General features: G+C 41.7%; 1 long non-coding RNA gene across 1 annotated transcript; it reads right to left on the bottom strand.

The window, feature by feature from the left end:
* Window positions 1-1,392: 1,392 nt before the first annotated feature.
* Window positions 1,393-14,070, bottom strand: LOC135983772 (uncharacterized). The gene is made up of 3 exons (XR_010601550.1): window positions 13,101-14,070; window positions 3,123-3,335; window positions 1,393-2,265 (listed from the first exon to the last, which is right to left on the bottom strand). It is a non-coding gene; the product is annotated as an uncharacterized LOC135983772 (long non-coding RNA).
* Between the last annotated feature and the right edge of the window lie 6,784 nt (window positions 14,071-20,854).

Here is a 20,854-nt window from a genome sequence, read left to right on the forward strand (position 1 = left end):
AGCTTGGATGGACTCTAAAGAACCATCTAGTATATCCGTTGCTCTTCTCCTTCCATACAGTCTGACTCCTAGAAACATTTCCCCACTACTTTGTTCCTCTCCAATGCTGCTCAGTGCAGAGGAGCACCTGGGCCTATGCAATTATTGTCACACAGGCAGGGCAATTTACCATTATATAAATATACTTGTGAAAGCAGAGGGATGAGTACAACTCAAAGAGCACACCAAGAGGAAAGTCACAGGAATCCAGCAAAGATATTTATATCACTGTCAATAAAACAAACCGTAACCATACCTTGAGCAAACAGCAGGTTTTATTGATCTTCATGACATATGTGATAGGACTTTGTACAACTGTTTCTTTGTTCACACTTGCACAGTAGTTTCATTGTTCACAAGAACACATTCAAATCTACAGAACTCCACTTGAAAGGTGACCGGCAACTGTTTTTAGAAGCACTGACCCCACACAAATGCCAGAAAAATAGATAAATGATAAAGGAACTGTTGAAACAAGAATAACATTTCTTCACTGAATCCAAGGGTGATTCTCTGGCATATCCCTCTTGGAAACAACTCTACTTCTTCCAACAAACAGAAATTTCTGTATATTGGACCAGCTTCTCAGCTGGTATAAATCGGCATAGAGCCATTGCAGTCAATGGAGCTATTCCAATTCACCCTAGATGAGGATCTATCGGATCTATCCCATTCTTTTTACTTGCACAATTCTACATACAGGATCACAAGACAATGGAAATCAGAAAAGCTCCTGGTGGTAAATGAGTGGATTACAGAATGCTAACACAGTGCCACCAGTGAAGAACAAGTTTAGAGACTGAGAAGATAGAACAAAACTTTTCAAAAATTGGAATGCAGAGCCAGTCAAAAAATTGTGTGACTGAACAGTTTTCCATCGAAAAATGCAACTTAGTCAAAATCATAAGATTTCACAGGAACATCCCGATGTTCACAAACTTTTCAGCAGGAAGACCTTGAAACCACTTCAACTTTCTCATTGTGTTGTGATATGATTAAAATTGTTTTGTTTCAGTAGGGTAAAAAGTGTTTTGTTTTGACTTTACCATTTCAATCACTATATATAATATACAAATCAAAACAAAATTAATTGAAATTATAAAGTTGAAATCAAAAGTTTTCCTTATCAAAATTACACATTTTACCTTATTCAGATGAAACAATTTGATGGTCCTGAATCAATATATACAATTTTAATTTCACAGGAAACTGACTTTTTGCTCTGATATGGAATTTAAAAAAATGTTAGAATTTTCCACAAAACAGAAATTCCAGTTTCCAGCCAGCTCTACTAGATACAGTGCTAGGCAAAAAATGTTCTTTTATTCCTCCCCCCCCCCCCCCCCCCGAGCTAAATTATGTCTGTTTGACACAGCTCCATGCAGAGCCCCACTGCCCTAGAAGGAACAACAGAAAGCTTCCCAACATTCCCTGATTGCCCTAGCCGGGGCAGGAAGTAATTAAACCTTTAAGGAGTGCAGCCTACTCAGTTCCACTAATCTCACTGAGCTGTTAACTTCAAAGCCCAGTGACTACTTCATTAACTATTTCATTACTGATATTTAGTGGATAGAGTAGAGAAAGGGAGGGGAGTGACACTTGGAGCACACTGCATGGAATGGAGAGGGAGGAACAGTGTTTGGAGAGGCACCAGGATGTCAGGCTGTGTGTACTGCTCAGAGCTAGAATGCAAAACTGTGGCTGGAGCAACTCTATAAATAGTTGCTTTAATAAAGAGCCAATTTAGTTCAATGACAAGAATGGAGTCATCCCATGTTACTACCCAGCATGTGAGACAAGAAACACAACCCACAGGAGCTGCTGGAAGGAAGGAAATGCAGAGGGAAGAATAGACTTGACACATAGGGACAGGAAAGAGGGAAAGCGAGAAAGAATGATTATTTATGCCACACTTAACAATGTGGTATCTAAGCAGAAGTAGAGAAACTGTGTATAAATGTCACGCCGCATAGGTGTGTCATGGACACCTGTTAAATTTAATGAATCATCATTACTTCACAATGACTATTCAGCTTTATACAGCAAGGATGATATGCAGCCCTTGTTTTCCCCCTTCTTTCGTTCTGCCCAACTAAAAGAGCTTTTTATCATTTTTGTTTATTAGTTGCTATCTTTCATTGTCGCATGAAGCAGAATCTCCTACAAAGCAAGCGAGAAAGCTGTTTGCTCATGTGATGGTTATACATTCATTCTTCAAGTGAGCACCTGTAAAATAAATATTAGTGACTCAGCCTTGAACGCATTAGTATATAAAGCTAGGTTTCACAGTGAGAGGAAGATTTCTGCTGCCTCATACAGGGTGTATATGCTTTGTTTGTGGAATTATCTTGTGTCACACTGTAATGGTTGCATCACAGAGTACTATGATTGTGTAATAAACAAGGGTGCATACCTGGAAAAAAAAAATCTGTGAATATGCGTTCAAATAAGAAATTGAATTAGCTTCACCTGTATTTATGCCTCTTCAGTGTTTGCTTTCTATTAATATTCTAGCAAATGCATTTACTGTCAGGATTATTCACAGAAATAGTGAATTTTAGGCAAACAGTAAAGAGTGCTCATAAAAAGTGAATTTTGAAATGACAACATGAGTATTCACTCTGGAAACCAGATTCTAAGTGTTTCACTCATCCTATTAGGAACTATGTTATGTGACCTATGTACCCATTCAAAACCAACCAGTTTTCCTCAAATTGTAAATATCAGATACCTGCAATTAACTCCACACATTATATTAAAAATGGGCTAGTTGATAGGTCTCCAAATAACTGCAAATGGGGAATCATCATCAAGTGGATGTGATTCTAGTGGGGTCCCAGAGGCATCAGATCTTGGCCTTACACTGCTTAATGTTGTTTATCAGTGACCTGGAAGAAAACATAAACATTGAAGATGATGCAAAGATTGGGTGCGGGGGGTGGTAGATAATGAAGACGGCAGGTCACTGATACAGAGCAATCTGAATCACTTGGAAAGTGGGGCACAAGCAAACAATATGGATTTCAATATTCAATCAAAAGTAAAATCATACATCCAGGAACAAAGAATGTAGCCATACTTACTAACGGGATAACTATCTTGAGAAGCAGTGACTCTAAAAAGGACTTGGGTGTTCAGGTTGGATAATTAGGTGAACATGAGCTCCCAGGATGATGCTGTGGCCAAAGCGCTAATGCAGTCCTTAGTTGTATAAATGGCAATGTCGAGTAAGAGTAGAGATGTATTACCTCTTTATCTGGCACTGGTGTGACCACTGCTGTGTCCAGTTCTGGTGTCTACGATTCCACAATTCAAGAGGGATGTTGATTGTAGAGAGTTCAGAGAAGAGCCAAGAGAATGATTAAAGGATTGAATAACATGCCTAGTAATGAATGACTCCAGGAGTTATGTAGCTTATCAAAGAGAAAGTTAAGGGGTGACTTGATAAATCTGTAAGTACCTACATGGGGAAATGAAATTTGATAAAAGAAAGCTCTTCAGTCTAGCAGACAAAAGTATAACACGTTCTAATGGCTGAAAATTGAAGCTAGGAAAATTCAGATTCAAGATACGGTACAAATTGTTAACAGTGAGAGTAAATTAGCCAACCATTGGAACAGCTTAGCCAGGATTGTGATGGATTCGCCATTACTAGAAATATTTAAATTGAGACTTTTCTAAGAGATATGCTGTAGTTCACATAAGAATTAATTCAGAGACGTGCTATGGGTCTCTGTGTTATACAGGAGATCAGACTAGATGACCACAACAGTCCTTTCTAGCCTTGGAATCAGTGAAAGTCAATAAACAAAATCACAATAGGCCAGTGGTCTATTGTTGTTATTCATTTCTATTACGTATTAGCTTAGGAGCCCTAGTCATGGAGCAGGACCCTAGTGTTTTCCTCCTTCTTTTCTGGAGGCAGTTTGGGCTGTATTTTTGTCTCCCAATTTATTTCTTCCTGCTTTCTTTTATCTCCCTCATCTCCAGTATTTATTTTCTCATGTCTCTCTTCATTCATTCTTTTTCTTTTTTCTCACCTTCCTACTTTCTTTGTGCGACTCTTAATCAGTCAGAACATGACATTCAAGGCATGAGTTTTACACTTCATTCTGAAAGCAGTGATGTCATTCTAATCTCCTCCAGTAAAGGCTTCCAGAGGCTTGGCCCTGTTATTAAGGAAAGTCCTGTCTCTGTCTCTTAAATTGCCAGTTAAAGGGACACTGTCATGATATTAAGAATATCCTTAACTTTGTCACAACTACACCCATAACATATTAAAATTCAAATAATTTTTAAATCAAATGCTTTTTCACTAATTTTTGCTGTTTGTTTATTTCTCTCAGCTTGGGGAATGAAAATGGATTTTAAAAAAGTCTTGCAAGTTTCACCCCTGTTTTCAGTCAGTTGGTAGTCAACTTCAGAGTCAGGTTCTCAGTTAGTAGCACAGTGCTGTGACATTGGAGATAACAAAACACTGGTCAGAAACCTTTAATTGTTACCAAAATATACACCTTTTCCCACTGGAGTTAAAAACAAAATAAAAAACAATCATGGAAACATTTCTGTAGGTTTTATTTTATTTTATTTTATTTTATTTTATTTTATTTTAAAAGCATTTCTCTAACCCCTACTCCCTCCAAATCATCCCATGTATGCACATCCCTACATTTTGCAACAAATTTGAAAGAAAAAAATGAACCAGAGAAAACGAAATTCGGTATCTGGCTTATGAAGGACTGGATGACTCAGGAAAGTGCTACTAGTAATCCTGACCGTGAATGAATCAAGACCATCTGACAACTATTTGCTGGTTTTAAGGAATTAAGTTGATAATCTCAGTCCAGTTCCTGTTTGGTAGGTATTCATAGCGCATCTGGGTCCTTTATTTGTCTGAAGCTGTATAGGCAGATGGTCAAATTTTTAACTGCCTTCCATCTATTCTTTTACCCCTCTGCAATGTAAATATAAGATGTTGCCATTCAGATCTGATAATGTTTTACACCCAGTTTGCAAAGCAGCAAATGTCTATGACAAGGGCTAGCTGGAGAATCAGGCCCAGACCTAAAGGTCAAAGGTGAGGCAAATTGGTATGGCAGTGAGGGGATACATTCATTGCTGCTGCTCATGTAGTACTAGATTTGTTGATCTATAGAATGCTTTACTTTCCAGAATTCTCAGTGTAGCTGTTTTTTTCCAGAATCTTAAAATCACAGAAAAAGCAATAAAATTCAGTTGACACTGAAAAACCAGGCTAGCAAAACTGTCCCCCTCTGCCCCCCCCCCAAAAAAAACCCTATAAAAATGTTAGTTAAAATCAGAGTGTTAACCTGACTTTTCTAGTCTTATTATGATTTTTCTTGATTCTGTATGTTCAAACTTGTCCCATAATATGATTTTATTTTTCTTCCACAATTTCACACAAAAAGACAGAAATCCCATTAAAGAGAGAAGTCCTACAGCTACCCACATATTAAAGCAATATTACCCCAAGCAATCACTGTGAAATGCTAATATTTTCTATGTGCACAGGATACACAAAAGAAATAAAATCTCAGTTGTTTATCTTCATAATTCTCTATTTAATACTTTGAGTGCACGGTTATAATGCAAGAAGTCAAAGCAAGAAACCATGGCAATTCCATTAAACATAGAATGGAAAATTGAGATAGGCTACAAGGAATATGCCTGGTGTGATTCGAATGATTTCAGTGGAGTTAGATCAAGAATGAATCTGGCCTAGTATGTCTTTATATATAAGGAATGCTGTATGTTTCATTGAGCAATTATTTCATTATGCAAGAAACCCAGATTGAAATCTAGTGGAACTTTATATGCTAATCTTAGTTAATGCAAACTGAAAAGTATTCTGCAAGCAGCATCAGTGCACACAAACCCTGACAATGTTCTTTTCTCTTAGTTAGGGATACACAGGATGTGATAAACTCCTAGAATAAGATGAAATGTTTGATTAAGTTACTCATGAATGGCAAGTTGAACAGATTTATTTCTGTGACGTGTAAACTATTACATCAGTGACAAGCCTAGAGTCATGACTGATCTGGTCACCGAGAGTTTCTTTAATCATTTACCCTTCTAAAGCAGCCACCTTATTTCTTTGGTATTTGACTATTACAGGCATGAACAAGTTGCACTGACGAAGCTGCGGTATAGCAGGTGTTTCAACACACAGAAACTGGAGGGAAAAAAATCCCAATCAGACTGTTATTTAATATCTTGAGGTTTTGGCTGTTAAAGAAAAAGGAAAAGATGATGTTTATTTTAGAGTTAAAGCATTTTTGAAGCTAATATAACTAGAGAAATTAAATATAGGGTTCTAAAAAAATGGCTCAATGTAAGTTGGGTTATAATTGAAATGAATTTATAAGGACACTGTATATCTTAAAATCATATGGCTCTACAAAGCTTTTCAATACACACACACACACACACCATTTCCATTATGTACACCAACTAACAGAGTTATACCCACATTCTAAAAGCTTACATGCAATGTTTTTGTTCCTTTCACTTCTTGACAACAAGAACAAGAACTGGTCAGGATAGAACAGAAGAACTGTAATCCTAGTTGCTGAGAAGCTGATTAAAAAGCTCTCATTTCTCAAAAGGACACAGATAACAATAGACAAGCAAACTTCAGGGAGATCATTGCCAAATATCTGATGAGTTCCACGTTTTTGGTTTTTCTGTTAGAGGTGAGAAAAGAAGGAAGGAGGAAGTTATTTTTTCTTTATATAAACTATTCCCACCTGCTCCTCTACCTAGTCATAACTTGGCCCAGTTCTGGCACCCTCACTCTCAGAGTAGTACGTTTCTTCACAATTACCCCATTCATTCCAATGGAGCTACTTGCTCAGTAAGGTAACTGCTCTAGGTGAGTGAGGGTACCAGAATAATAATACCTAGCACTCATGTAGTGAATTCCATCAGTAGATCTCAAAGCACTTTACAAAGAAGGTCAGTATCATTATCCCAAATTTTACAGCTGAGGATATTGGGCCGCAGGGAGGTGGCATGATTTACCGGAGGTCACCTAGCAGGCCAATGACTGAGCCGAGAACAGGACACAGGACTCCTGAGTCCCAGTTCAGTTCTCTAGTCACTAGGCAGAATTGTTACTATTTAATATTTATGGCCAGACCCTCAATGGCAAATCAGGGTAGTACACTGAAGTGGACAGAGCTATTCCAGTTTAAACCAGCTGAGGATCTGGCCCATAAACTACCTCTTGCCCATAAACTACCTGCAATTGTTGTTCTAGCTACTCCTCTGTCCACAGCTACCCACTCCATGTAGTTAACGTAGGTTAATTCACCAGTATTTATCCCCCACGGTTTCCTGCTCTCCAACTACTCCTCTCCCCTATCTAAGACCTTGAGCTGAGGAAGACACTGTGTTAGCATGAGTGTTGTAAGCAAGACACGAGAAGTAATTTTTCCACTCTAGTCTGTGCTGATAAAGCCTCAGCTGGAGCGTTGTATCCAGTTCTGGGTGACACATTTCAGGCAAGATGTAGACAAATTGCAGAAAATCCAGAGGAGATCAACAAAAATGATTAAATGTCTAGAAAACACGACCTATTAGGAAACATTGAAAAAACTGGGTTTGTTTAGTCTGGAGAAGAAAAGACTGAGTGGGGATATGATCATAGTTTTAAAGTACATAAAAGGAGGAGGGTGAAAAATTGTTCTTGTTAGCGTCTGAGGACAGGACTAGAAACTATGGGCTTAAATTGCAGTAATGGAGACATTAAGAAAAGCTTCCTTACTGTCAGTGTGATTAAGCACAGGAACAAATTGCCTAAGGAGGTTGTGGAATCTCCATCATTGGAGGTTTTTAAGAACAGGTTGGACAAACACCTTTCAGAAATGCCCTTATCACTTAGTCCTGCCTTGAGTGCAGGGGACTGGACTAGATGACCTCTCAAGGTCCCTTCCAGTCCTACACTTCTATTATTGTTTTGTACAATGTACACATACTTTTATGAAACTCCCTATCTGAAGTGTTGTCACTCAGCTAACAAACAATAACAAAATATTATAATGTTCTGCAGAAAATGCAGAACCCAAGCCCCCATACAACCCATGTCCATTGCTTCCTTCCTTCCAATGTTTTGGGACAAAACCCCTCCACACCTAATGTATTCCTTTAATACTTTTCAACACAACACATAATTAACCTGTTGAGCTCTCTTTCACAATGTACCATTGAGACCAAAAGCTTACCAAATTAGAAAAAAAAGAAAAGAAAAAAGAAAAAAGAATTGGATATTTATAGTGCACAATGAGAAAGTTCACAGTTACACTGGACATGATAAAAAACAATTGAGATATAAATCCGTGTGCTGTGGGGCACATAACTGCCCATTACAGGGATTCTTGTACCTTCCTCTCAATTATCTGGTAGAGTCAGGATAATGGGCTAGATGAGCCACTAGTCTGACATGATGTAGTAACTGATATGTTCTACCCCACAGCCTTCCACTCTCTCTCACACCAAGTCTCTCTAGCCCTCCATAAACATGGCAACCACAGGTCTCTGAACTGAACCAGGACAGTTGCCCAAATTTGACACATGCAAAAATGCAAAAAAGGCCATTTTTGAGCAAAAAGTTGAACTAGTGAATTTTGAAACAGCTGCTGGAAAAGGAGATGATATTCCTCCAAAGTTATATGGTCCAGTGGAAGAGACAGAAGGCCGAGAGTGAGGAGTTCCTGATGGTTATTTGCACCTTGGCCACAGATTTTCCCCAACAATACTTAGATAGCACTTTACAAACATTATTTAATTGTTATAGGAAGTGGATTAATTATGTTGCCCATGTTTTACCAATGGGGAAACTGAGGCTCCGGTAAGTCACCTGACCTCTAAGATCACACAGCAAGTCAATGACAGAATCATCATTAGAGCTGACAGGCTAGATTGCAGCATAACTACTGGGTGAGGGGTAGGGAGTAAGGACCTCCCTTTGAGCAGCCCACATAAGGACTGCCCAGAATAGTAGCCTCTGTTGCACAAGGGGGAGAATTGCCTGCCACCCAGAGCAACTTGTCAAAAAGGGGCAGGGAGATGTAGAGAGTAGGCTGAGCCCTAGCTCTGCCCACTTCTCTCCCCCACCTTCAGATACACCCCTGCCAGAGTGTGCCACACTCATTCAAAAGGATGTCACAAATTACTGTCTTCCATTGCAAGCAGGGAGCTCCAGCAAGCATTCTGTCTCTCCTATGCTCCTAGAGGGCAGGGTGGCTCCACACCATCCCTTCAAGCCATTTGTGCCTAAAAGGCCCAATCTAGCTCCAAGGGGTTCTTTAATTTCAGTCCCGTAGTCTGACATTTCCATTTCCATTCCACCAATAGTCACTAAGACAGTTCTCTTATGGTGTCAGATGCTATTCAGTGTGAGTAAAGGTGTCAGGAGTGCACACCCATGTAAAAAAAATTAAAAACAAAAACCATTTTTAACTACAAATTAGTCAAAGTCAGAATCTCCGATCTTAACTCTCAAATCTCAGGATGCCTAGGAGTTCAGCCTACATCCTATGATCCATGTACAAACAGTACAATTTAGTTCTTCAGGGGATCCAAAACTGAAAGGGCTTCATTTACTGATTTTGGTGTTAAAATCTTTGGGAACAGCTCAAGAAGTTTCAGCTTAGTAAAGCCCATCCCGATTCGGCCTTCTACCACACCACAAACCTTAGCCTAAAACTAATATGAGCAAACCTGAATCCAAAAAACTTAACATTTTCAAATTGTGACAGATAAATGACTTTCCTCCTTATTGTTTCTCTACTTTCTCAGTTACAAACATGAACTGAAAGATGTTTTACTTGCAGAAAACCATGTTGAAACTGAGACCATAACTTGTAACAACACAGGACAAAACTGATGAAAATGATTCCATTAGATCTTTTGGCCAGTTCACATTGGGTGGTTTCCAAGGGCCCATCACCTTTATAGATGGACTTGTAAAAATCGAGTTCTACCTCAAAATGTGGTAATTTAGCAGTTAGTTGAGATGGGAGAGGCAAAGTATTTCTAATTCTGGCTTGTAAGTGACACACAGGTTCTCTACCAGCATTTGTGATCCCCAAATCCCCCACCTCCTGAGTCTAGCCAGAGCAGAAGACCAAGCTGAAGTGATGAAACAGCTGCAGTAGAGAGAGCATCTGCTAAGTCTTTCCTCAGTGCGGGAGTAAGTGGTAGCCTAGATGACAGCAATATCCCATTACTGTCATGCTGTTCTCACTCACTGAGTGACCATGGATGAGCCCTGAATTATAGGAAGTTTTAGCTACTCAGCAACAGACACATGCCTACTGTTTCTTTGCACTTCTGATCCTGAATATTTGATTTCAAGTCACTGAAGCATGGTCTGCTCCTTTTCTGGTCTGTTATATAGCCAACAAAAAGCATATTCCTCTTCTTATTAAGATGTCTGAAAATAAGTACTCAGCCTGTGAAAAATATACTCTTTCTGGTGATAAGTACTCATTGACTCTCTAATGCTTAGGCTATTTCTTCTCTTCTGTCAGCTCTAAGAAGCATTATTAGTGATTCACATCATTCTCTCAGAACAACTGAAATGCAGGTGCAGGATAAATGGCATAAGTGTTTGAGTTTATTGTACAGAGCATATGCTCTTATTGTCTTTTATTTTCACTACTCAAGAGATTTCTCCCCTCAAGCCCCAGATGTTTTTTTCATTACTCGTTTTTAATCTTTGTTCAGCTGATACAATGGCATTTGGGATTGCTAGATACAGTTTTCAAACCCTGATATTTATGAACCTGCAAACCAACTTTAGTTTGCTTGTGGCAGTCTGGCTCTTAGCAATTCCTGTTTTAGGGTGGTACAGAACATACTAGTTCTGATTTGTTGCATTTCAGGTTCATTCAAAATTACAGGAATGTGTCATCATCAACCCCCTTCAAAATTGCTTGGAGCCTCCTTCCACAGGGGTAGAAATTCTTTAACTATACTATTACTTTTTTATTATTTGTATTACCACACCACTTGGGAGCCCTGATCATGGACCAGGACCCCATTGTACTAGGAGCTGTACAAACAGAACAAAAAGATGGTCCCTGTCCCAAAGTGCTTACAATCTAACTGTAAAACAAGAGTCAACAGATGGATACAGACAGATGGATGAGTACAAGGAACACTGAAAATATATTGTCTAAATATTCAAGCCAGACACAGAAAGGGGAAAAGAGTAGAACACACAAGCAGAGTGAACAACATGTAGCTAGCAAACATCGAGTTAGTGCCACAGTTATTTATTTATTTATTGGTGGATTTATTTAGTTAGGAGGGAATCCTAAGTAATGGACAGAAAAGGGAAGGAAAGGAGGGACAGGTGCAAAGTGAAGTTCAGGTGAAGAGACTGAGGAAAGGGATGGGTTGGAGCAAACAGCCAATCAGCACAGGGCAGAGAAAGGCTGACAACATTTTCCAGTTTTAACAGGAATGTCCTAAAGTTCCTATTTTGGCTGCTCCTGTTCCCACCTCCTGGAGTTTTTGGCTGGCTGCCCTTTGCAGTTCTGCTGCCCACTGGGGTCCTAATGCCCCTAGAGTGTGTGGGGGGTCTCTCCTGCACATTCTAGGTCCACATTTCTGGCAGATGGGAGAGAGGCGGAACAGCCCTGGCTGGGCTCCATTTTACCTCCTCTTCCTAGTACTGCTGTTGTCTTCTGGGGGAGGGATTCAGAAGTGTTATGCCCCACCCCTATACTCTCCTCCCACCACACATGCCCTTTCCTCACACTATCTTCATGGAGCAGCCAGCATGATGCCCCTTCCAGTGCCTTTGGGGGCTAGCTGATAGGGCCACCTTCCCCTACGTCTACTGTGATGTTCTTCTGGGATGGTGATGGTGGGGAATGGGGAAGGGTAGAGTGGCCTGACTGCTTCCCCGCTGCCTCCCATTTCTGCACCAGTGGCCCCTCACCCCATCCTGCAGTAGTGGATTCATTAACAGTCCTGATCTTAATGCTGCCTCTGCTCCACCGCGAGGTCCCAGAATGAACAGTGCAGTCTGAGTGGTCCCCACGTCTCTCAGACCCAAAATAAGGAAAGGATGGAGGCAACAGCTCCTTTCATGCCCACAGAAACTTGGAGACAAAGCAGAGGACATTTCACTTCACCAGTAAGAGTCACACAGCCTTACTTAAGATGGACTATATAGTCCAGTTTGTCTACCTATTCAAAGTACTTATCTGGGCCCCATCACCATAGGATCTGAACAGCTCACAATCTCTAATGCATTATCTTCATGACACCCCGATGAGGTAGGGAAGTGCTATATCCACATTTTACAGTTGGGGAACTGAGGCACAGCAAGACTATCTGAGTTGCTCAAGGTCACACTGGAAGTCTGTGGCAGAGCAGGAACTTGACTCTTTGTCTCAGCTAGTGCCCTAACAACTGGACCATACTTCCTCTTGGTGAATTCAGCATGAAACTAGGAGTAACCTCAAAATTCTCATCCCACCTCTGTATTTATTTTCTGTGTGGCTTTAGACAAGACATTTAAACACTTTGTGGTTAAATTTCCTCATCTATAAAACCACCATCATATCTGGATAAGGGATATTTGGGAAGAATATACTCTTAATATACTCTTAATACTGAGAGATCTCAGTATGTAAGGACCAAGTAATATACCAAATGGGGGCCAGAGGGAAGTCTGTTGAGACTAAAGAAGTGTGGTACAGATTTTACTAATTGTTTACACTCCATTTTTAACCTTCATTTCCCCTCAGACTATTTCATTTAGGGCCAAATTCTTCGTTATTGTAGCTCCATTGACCAAGGATGAATGTAGCCCTTTATGTAAAACATTTATCAAGCCCATGCATCTCACAGTTAAAGGTAGAAGTCTGGCATTAGTTACAGGTAAAAGGTCACCAGTATTGATAAAGCCTGGTAAGGAACATCTGTGCTACATAATTTATTACTGCAATATTTCCTAAGCCCGCCCACAAATCATCTTAAAGAGCTCTGCATATTAACAAATGAGTCAAACATCAACTTACCGTAACTGCAAGCTCACATCTTAAACCGTTTAAGAAACCCCAAATGCAACGCACTGGAGTTTGGGTCTGCAGTGTAAGGTGGGCTGTTCCTGACTGCAGTCAGCTTAATACTAGTGCCACATCAGAGTCCATGGCAAGCCAGTCTATTCTCTTTTCAAATGCTGGCATGAAACAAAAGGTTCAAGAAAATTGTTTGCTAATATACATCCCAGATCTCTGCCCAAATGAGGAAGAATGTGTTGTTTTCTCCTGTGTGAAAATGTCATTATTTGACATAGATTATATATATATAAACATACAGTACTTCAAAGTCCCCTACATGTAACAAAGTAGACAGTCGTGAAATGAATTTGTTGTTTTTAGACACATGCCCTGAGCACAGATGTTGAGGAAATGAAGTTACACCGCTGTTATAAAGAACAGCATCAATTCTTTGACCTCAAGATAAAAGAAGACAAGGAAACAAAGTCATGCCAGTCAACAGGATATAAAAACAGACAGCCACGGTGCCCTGATCTCATGCACAAGTTTTCCAGGAAAACAAAAACCTCTTCCTTTAAGACCTCTTCTATCAATGTTACTTTCTTCCCAGCAAGTAATACTCAGGAGAAGTGATACTGAAATCACTCTTCTTAATCAAAAAACAAAAATCAAGAAAATATGAGGCTAATGCACTTCCCTACGTCACAACCAACAGTGGAGCTTTTAAAAATATTTGACTTGACTATCCAAGCAATCTGTGGTTCATATTGTTTTTCCGTGCCAACTACTTTGTTAAAACCTTTGTACAGAGTTCAAAAATAAATTAAAGTGTTTCTAAATCTTAGGACGGTTTTGCAGCATTTCCTATCTGATCAAGCTTTTGCACTATAACCAGAGCAACATTGATAAATTTAACTGCTCCCCTTTCTCTCCTCATCTCTGCTAAAAAACAAAACACAACAGAATAAAAAAAAACAAAAAACAAAAACAAAAAACCCACCCTAGTTCAACCAGAGCTTTATATAATATGAAAAGGGAGAAGAGGCAGAGATTCCATGAAGTCCACTAGAGACACAGCTAGTGCCAATCTGTTGTACGGAATATGCTCTGATAGCATGGAGATGGGCAGCAGTACAACCTAAAATATATCGCTAGTCAGTCTTTTTTGTGATTAGGGCCAAACCCCGTTCATATTATTTAGGCAAGTAGTGATATAAGTCAGGTGAATCAAAAGGATTTGATGTCACTACTGTATATAACCAGAAAATGTCAGTTTTCCAATCTGTCAGTCTCACAATACCCAGGCATCAGTGTACACTCAGCATTTATGCTGTCTGCTTTTACAAATAGCTGCTAAGACATGAAGGGTCCAGAATATTTGTTTTAGGCAATTCAACCTTGCTGAAACAATAAACGGATTTGGAGATTTAATAAAGTATAGTTTCATGTATTGGAAGGGTCATTTTTAATACTCTGCTCTTCTTTGAGAGCAAGCAGGGCGGCAGCCAGGGTACTGTAATATGGAGCAGTCAAATACACTAAAGATCTACAAGTGCTGAATAGACTCAGACATTTCATTACACTATTAACAGAAGCACAAATCAGTATATGTACTAAGAGAGCCTTTTGCATAGGGTTTATGAAGCCTGATCTGGCACTCGTTACTCAGACATTGGATTCACTGAACCCAGCTGAGGGGCTGCAGAACTGGATCAATTATCCTTGGAAATGGAAAAGTTCTAATCATTTGGGCCTGGATGCACAAAAGGAATTAGGTACCTAAGTCCTTGTTTTAGGTACCTAAGTCCCAGTTTTGTCTCCACTGCAATGCACCAAACACCTGCAGAACTCTGTATATCCCTAAACTCATTCAGCGTCTATGGTTTTGCTGTAAAAATTCCTGAGGCAGCAGACTCTGAGCATATGAACTGTTGCCTCACTGTATGCATGTGGATGTCTTCCTCCTGCCTAAGCCCTAGAGTGATTCATCAACCAGGGGAAGACAGGTGTTCGGCCACCTAAGTTGCTGGTGGGGCCCAATCTAGTAGGCATGCTGCTCAATGACTAATTTTTTATCCAGAGTTGAACAACTTCAATAGGCAAGACTGAGGGAGCCTCACATCAATGTATCCTATAGCCCAATAGTTAGAGTACTCACCTGAGAGGTGGCAGATCCCTTTTCAAATCCCTTCCCCACCTCAGATGAAGTAGGGGACTTGAACCAGTGAGTGTCCCACATCCCAGATAAGTACCCTCACCACTGTGCTAAAAGTTATCAGGGAAGTCCTCCTCCTCCATCCGCCCACTCAAGCTTCTTGCAAAAACGGCATAGGGCCCCTAACTCCAAATGGGGTTCCTGAATGTGAATCCCTAGCAGAGATAGGCACCTATCTCCATGAGAGGGATGGAACTTAACACACATCCTTCTCATCAGCCTCTCCCATTGCCTAGCTTAGGCAGCTCCCTAGCAAGCATGCTGGCTTTTGTGAATCACAGTCTAAGGCCTGGTCCCTACTAAGCCCCCACTTCGGACTAAGGTACGCAAATTCAGCTACGTTAATAACGTAGCTGAATTCGAAGTACCTTAGTCCGAACTTACCGCGGGTCCAGACGCGGCAGGAAGGCTCCCCCGTCGATGCCGCGTACTCCTCTCGGCGAGCTGGAGTACCGGCGTCGACGGCGAGCACTTCCGGGATCGATCCCAGAACATCGATTGCCTGCCACCGGACCCTCCGGTAAGTGAAGACATACCCTAAGGTACCTTTCTCCTCCCGTTCATTGTATAGGAGCTTAGATGCCTAATTCAGCCTTTTGAATCTCAGCAATTTTCCAGACTCCTCAAAGTTAAGTGCTGTGACACTGAGCATCACAACGCCTAACCCTTTTTGTGCATATGTTATAGTATTTTATCTTTAGGGAACCTGCTTCTGCCATTTCCCTCAGGACACCATTCTGCAATCTAATAGATCTCACCGTGGAAAACTTTTCTTCTTAGATCAAAATTAAAAGAGAAAGAGAAGTCTAGGAGATTCTGTTCTAATTGCAGTTGAAATGTAAGTCACACTGAGTGGGACTGAGATGAAGTGTGGTTGTGGGGAGGGGAACTCGGAGGGTAAAAGCAGCCATTTAAATTGTAAGCTCTTTGGGGTAGGGACCATCTTCTTGTTCTCTGTTTGTATCTAACACAATGGAGTCCTGGTCCAAGACTAGGGCTCCTAGGCACAACAATAATAATTTCTAAGAAGTTCATTCGTTTCTACAATGAATGCAGCTGCAACCATCTACCTTAGGGTTTTGTACTGGTCTGCATTACTGTGCCCAATGACGTGTGCATGTGGGTCACATGGCTAATTACTGCCAGTAAAAAGTGATGTACCATGTCCTCACTTTGTGTTCATTTCACTGGAACCCTCTAAATATGGGCAATTAAAAAAATGCATTTAGATAACAATACCTGACATCAAATTCTCTCTCTCCCTTACAGAACTTCCTCCTCTGCCCCCCGCTGCCCCCCCCCCAAAAAATACTTAGGTCCTGAGACAAGTTGAAGTTCGTATAAATCAAAAATAATTTCTCCTGTGATTTCTTCATCAGTTTTCAATAGTGAATTATTTCCCATTAAAGCATATTACGGTTCAGAAACTCAATTTTCTCTGACAATTCAGTATCAAGCCCTCACAATACCAGATAATTCATTAAGTGTATAGGATACAAGTACAAAGAAAGTCCTTGCTTGCAATGTAAGTTATGGTCAGTATATACATTATCTAGAGATATATGCATCCTGAAATCTTAAGCCACATTCTTTGTCATTGCCAACATATTCCACATTCATGATATTGGTCAAATTATTATTATTATTATTTAATCAAGGGGTATCTATTATTATTTAGTAATAACCAAAAGGTCCAGGTAATCATAGAATTGTAGGACTAGAAGGGACCTCAATAGGTCATCTAGTCCAGTCCCCTGAACTCATGGCAGGACTAAGTATTATCTAGACCAGTGCTTCTCCAAGTCGGAATGCCGCTTGTTCAGGGAAAGCCCCGGGTGGTCTGGGCTGGTTTGTTTACCTGACGCGTCTGCAGGTTCGGCCGATCGCAGCTCCCACTGGCCGTGGTTCACCGCCCCGGCCAATGGGGGCTGCGGGAAGCAGTGCAGGCCGAGGGATGTGCTGGCCGCCCTTCCCGCAGCCCCCATTGGCCTGGAGCAGTGAACCGTGGCCAGCGGGAGCCGCGATTGGCCAAACCTGCGGATGCGGCAGGTAAACAAACCGGCCCGGACCACCAGGGGCTTTCCCTGAATAAGTGGTGGGCCAGCTTTGAGAAGCACTGATCTAGACCATCCACGACAGGTATTTGCCTAACCTACTCTTAAAGATCTCCAGTGATGAAGATTCCACAACCTCCCTAGGCAATTTATTTCAGTGTCTTTTTATTATTAGAGAGAAGGAAATACCTACGTATTGATCTACAGGTTATCCAAAAAAGGGGATAAAGACTTCTCTAAAGACATTTTTTTTTCTTTGATGTCAGGCTGGATCCTCAGCCGGTGTCAATGAGTGTAGCTCCCTAAAGAAAAAGGAACTACAGCAATTTGCACCAGCTATGGGTCTGGGGACAGATTTACAAAGGTCTACAAGGCACTTAAAGATGCAGGATACCTAATGCAATTTTCAAAAGGGCCTAAGTGAGTAAATGGGAGTGAGGCACCTAACCTTATTAGACCCCTTTATAATCCAACGAGGCAAATATCTTCATCTTTAAATGTCTTTTTTTTTTTTTTTTTTGGTAAATCTGGCCCTAGTACGCAGTGTGTAATAAATTAAATGACTGAGGAGCTGTTGGCATCATCTGATGGGGCGACCACATCTGCATGCACTATTCAAGATGTGGTGTACCATGGATTTATATAGAGGCAATATGATATTTTCTGTCTTATCTATCCCTTTCTTAATGATTCCCAACATTTTGTTTGCTATATTCTTATTATTCAAATATGGAATTACTATCCAAAGAGATTCTATGGTACAGTTTAGTCCCATTTCAGATTTTTACTTCATTTGGTTCTATGCTTTCTTTCACATATAGTGCCACTCCCCCACCAGCATGACCTGTTCTGTCCTTCGGATATGTTTTGTACCCAGGTATTACTGTGCCCATTGATTATCCTCATTCCACCAAGTTTCTGTGATGCCTATCACAGGCCAGGGCTTTATAAAGCAGCGCACAAGCGACCAGGGGCTGCTAACAGGGAGTTTCACAAGGGAGTTCTCCAGGTGAAGGAGGAGCAATACAGCACCCTTTTGGGATAAGTGACTGTCTGTAGTGTGTGTTTGTTTGTGTTTGAGGGTTACTTGCTGTGTGCTGAGCTTGTGTTTGTCAGTCTGTTTGTTTGTTTTGGTTGTTTGAAGGACCGTGTGCTGTGGCTGGCAGTTGGAAGGTTTGAAAGCTAGAAGCCTCTGGTAAGTGGCTGAGCCTTCATCAGTGGGCGGGGCATTCATACAGGCCAGGGCTTTATAAAGCAGCGCACAAGCGACCAGGGGCTGCTAACAGGGAGTTTCACAAGGGAATTTGGAAGGGGAGCAGGAAGGGGGCGAGGGTCCCTTGCCAGTTCCATCTGTTTTCTCTTGATTCCCCTTAATACCTATAAAGCAACTACATTCATAACTTTTTGCTTAAACAACCCTTTCAGCTGACAGGGGGCTGCAGACGGGAGTCTGACAGAGGGAGGCTTACGATGGTTAGGAAGACCCGCAACACCTGTGCCAGCACTGCTACTGTCTCCTCCACCTGTGCCTGTAGCCAGACAGAGTGCCTAAGCATGGATGCCTCTACCCAGATCCTGGTGTGGTTTTGCAGAGACTGTAACTTGCAATTTCCACTTACTGATATCCAGGCTGGGGGGACCATCCAATGTGAGAGGTGCCTGCTGGTGGAATCTCTCAGGCAGCAGGTGGGAGAGCTACAGGAGGAGGTGGCTAGGTTGAGGAGCATCCGTATCCATGAGCAATTCCTCGACAGTGTCCATGTGGAGACAGCTGAGGTAGCTGTCCCAGTACACAGGACTGCTGATACACCACTGGTGGAGGAGGGGATGGCTCAGGGTGGACACTGGCAGCTGGTTACTTCTGGCAGCAGGCAGTGCTCCACCCTTGCTCCGAACCCTCCTGCCGTGGTTATAGGTAACCGTTATGCTCTTCTTGATACAGGAAAGAAGGAATCACTCCCTACAGTAAAGGAGGAGAAGCCTCGTACCCCTAAGGCTGGAAAGTCTGCTGCCACCACTGCGAATAGGAAACGTAGGGTAGTGGTGGTCGGAGACTCTCTGCTGAGGGGGACGGAGGTGCCCATCTGTCGCCCTGACATTTCATCTCGGGAGGTATGCTGCCTGCCGGGGGCCCGTATCCGAGACGTTACGGAGGCATTGTCGAGGATTATCCAGCCCTCTGACTACTACCCCATGCTACTCATCCATGTGGGCACAAATGATACTGCGCGGTGTGACACTGAGCGGATCAAGAGTGACTACAGGGCTCTGGGAGTACGGGTGAAGGAGTTTGGAGCGCAGGTGGTATTCTCTTCAATTCTTCCTGTCAAAGGTAGGGGCCCGGGCAGAGACAGATGCATCATGGAGGTGAATGCCTGGCTTCGAAGATGGTGTCACCAGGAGGGCTTTGGCTTCCTAGACCACGGGATGCTATTTGAGGAAGGACTGCTAGGAAGAGATGGCGTTCACCTTTCGAGGAGAGGAAAGACCCTATTCGGACACAGACTGGCTAACCTAGTGAGGAGGGCTTTAAACTAGGTTCGACGGGGACAGGTGAGCAAAGCCCACAGGTAAGTGGGGAACATGGAGACCGGGGAGATGGGTCGGAAACAAGAGGGAGTGTGGGCTATATTGGCAGAGAGAAAGGAGAGTCAGGACAAAACTGGGAGGAAAGATCAAACCAGTATCTTAGATGCCTATATACAAATGCGAGAAGTATGGGGAATAAGCAGGAAGAACTGGAAGTGCTAATAAATAAATACAACTATGACATTGTTGGCATCACTGAAACTTGGTGGGATAATACACATGATTGGAATGTTGGTGTGGATGGGTACAGCTTGCTCAGGAAGGATAGACAGGGGAAAAAAGGAGGAGGTGTTGCCTTATATATTAAAAATGTACACACTTGGACTGAGGTAGAGATGGACATAGGAGACGGAAGTGTTGAGTCTCTGGGTTAGGCTTAAAGGGGCAAAAAACAAGGGAGATGTCATGCTAGGAGTCTACTACAGGCCACCTAACCAGGTGGAAGAGGTGGATGAGGCTTTTTTCAAGCAACGAACAAAATCATCCAAAGCCCAAGATTTGGTGGTGATGGGGGACTTCAACTATCCGGATATATGTTGGGAAAATAACACAGCGGGGCACAGACTATCCAACAAATTCTTGGACTGCATTGGAGACAACTTTTTATTTCAGAAGGTTGAAAAAGCTACTAGGGGGGAAGCTGTTCTAGACTTGATTTTAACAAATAGGGAGGAACTCGTTGAGAATGTGAAAGTAGAAGGCAGCCTGGGTGAAAGTGATCATGAAATCATAGAGTTTGCAATTCTAACGAAGGGTAGAAGGGAGAACAGCAAAATAGAGACAATGGATTTCAGGAAGGCAGATTTTGGGAAGCTCAGAGAGCTGATAGGTAAGGTCCCATGGGAATCAAGACTGAGGGGAAAAACAACTGAGGAGAGTTGGCAGTTTTTCAAAGGGACACTATTAAGGGCCCA

The sequence above is a fragment of the Chrysemys picta genome, chromosome 5 (assembly GCF_011386835.1).
Source record: "Chrysemys picta bellii isolate R12L10 chromosome 5, ASM1138683v2, whole genome shotgun sequence".
Classification (NCBI taxonomy): Eukaryota; Metazoa; Chordata; order Testudines; family Emydidae; genus Chrysemys; species Chrysemys picta.